The following is a 1,986-nucleotide window of genomic DNA, read 5'->3' on the forward strand; positions in this document are numbered from 1 at the left end:
TGCAGGGGACGACGATCAAGAAGGACTAGGGTGGCCACCCCAAGAACTCGCACTGATTTTCGTCCTTCCTACCAATCCACAACAATCCCACCTTTTCTCCGTAAAGCTAGGGGCCAAAAGGAAGAATGGAAGAAAAAAACATGAAAGAAAGAGATATCAAACGTGGCTACTGGCTCATAAGGGGAGGATCAAACAGAGAACAAGCTTCCAAAACCCCGTGCCTTCACAAAAAGGGGGGAACTGCAGGGGATGGCGATCAAGAAGGACTAGGGTGGCCACCCCAAGAACTTGCACTACTTTTCATCCTTCCCGAACACCAATCCACAACAATCCCACCTTTTCTCCATAAAGCTAGGGGCCAAAAGGAAGAAGGGGAGAAAACAACATGAAAGAAAGAGACAACAAACGCGGTTACTAGCTCACAAGGGGAGGCTCAAATAGAGAACATGCTTCCCAAACCCCGTGCCTTTGCAAAAAGGGGGGAACTGCAGGGGATGGTGATCGAGAAGGACGAGGGTGGCCACCCCAGGAACTCCCATTGCTTTTTGTCCTTCCTAAACACCAATAGATAACAATCCCACCTTTTCTCCGTAAAGCTAGGGGAAAAAGGAAGAAGGGAAGAAAACAACACCAAATAAAAAAAAATCCCAAGAAAAGAGAGAACCTCAATAGCACGCCGAAGAGATGTTGCCTAACCAAAAAGAGAGAAAACAAGGCACCCAATTAAAAAGCATCCCACCACTTCACACCCTCCCACATACATTACATCACAACACCCTTTCTAGCTTACAACATAACAAATAACAATCAAACAACCAAGCAAATAAATCACAACCTAAAATTGACCACTAGAAAATATGAGGGTCACGATGAGATCAGTGTCTAGATCACGTCACTGAGAGGTAAACAACTGCCCAACCCGACACAAGGCTTCAAACGACAAATAGACTAATAACAGACCGACCCCGCTATTGCACCCCTCCGTGTACAAAACACGCAACAACCTTTCCAGCAAGAAAGTCAACGGGGGTCAAGAATCAAACCCCAAGGAGGAGTTGTCACAGGCCGACACTCAATACTGGAGAAAGCCATCGGCCACAAATACATCGATGGTGCAAGGGCACTAAAGAGAGGGATGTCCGCAAAGTGTACACCATGAAACCAAGAAATGACCAAGTCCCACAAAAAACCCATAATCCAAAGGGAGGAACAAAGACACAACCCGCTACTTCTTTCCTTAGAAGGGGAGTGGCTCACGAGAGGATGAGGAATTCCCTCGGGTGCAAATTGCGTTCAAAAACTCGATGATTCACGGGATTCTGCAATTCACACTAAGTATCGCATTTCTCTATGTTCTTCATTGTAACAAGAGCCGACATATCCATTGCCGAGAGTTTTTTCCACGTATTACCGAAGAATCCACCACAACACCGAATAGGGGCACCCACCACCACAAAAGTAAGGCTAAGGGTCAAAAGGAGGAAAGGAAGAAAACTGCATGAAAGAAAGAGAAACAAAGATGTCTACCCCATCACAGGAGGAGGTTGAAACAGAGAACAATATTCTTGAGCCCCACGCCCTCGCAAAAATGGGGGAAATTCATGGAACAACAATAAAGAAGGAATAGGGTGGCCACCCCAGGAGCTCGCACTACTTTTAATCCTTCCTAAACACCAGTCCACAACAATTCCCCCTTTTCTCCATAAATCTAGGGACTGAAAGGAAGAAGGGAAGAAAAAAAGGTGAAAGAAATAGAGATCAAATGTGGCTACTGGCTCACAAGGGGAGGCTTAGACAAAGCACAAGCCTCCCAAGCCTTGTGCCTTCTCAAAAAGGGGGGATTTGAAGGGGACAACGATCGAGAAGGACTAGGGTGGCCATCCCGAGAGCTCACACTGCATTTCGTCCTTCTCGAACACCAATCCACAACAATCCCATTCTTTCTCCATAAAGCTAGGGGCCAAAAGGAAGAAGGGAAGAAAACAA

At 46.3% G+C, this 1,986-nt stretch overlaps 1 non-coding gene across 1 annotated transcript; it reads right to left on the minus strand.

Moving 5' to 3' along the window:
• Window positions 1–1,247: 1,247 nt before the first annotated feature.
• On the minus strand, window positions 1,248–1,396 carry LOC149265804 (5.8S ribosomal RNA). Its single transcript, XR_016261439.1, has one exon. It is a non-coding gene; the product is annotated as a 5.8S ribosomal RNA (ribosomal RNA).
• Between the last annotated feature and the right edge of the window lie 590 nt (window positions 1,397–1,986).

The sequence above is a fragment of the Pinus tabuliformis genome, chromosome 6, assembly GCF_031772625.1.
Source record: "Pinus tabuliformis cultivar Carrire ecotype Pingquan chromosome 6, CPIR1, whole genome shotgun sequence".
NCBI classification, from domain to species: Eukaryota; Viridiplantae; Streptophyta; class Pinopsida; order Pinales; family Pinaceae; genus Pinus; species Pinus tabuliformis.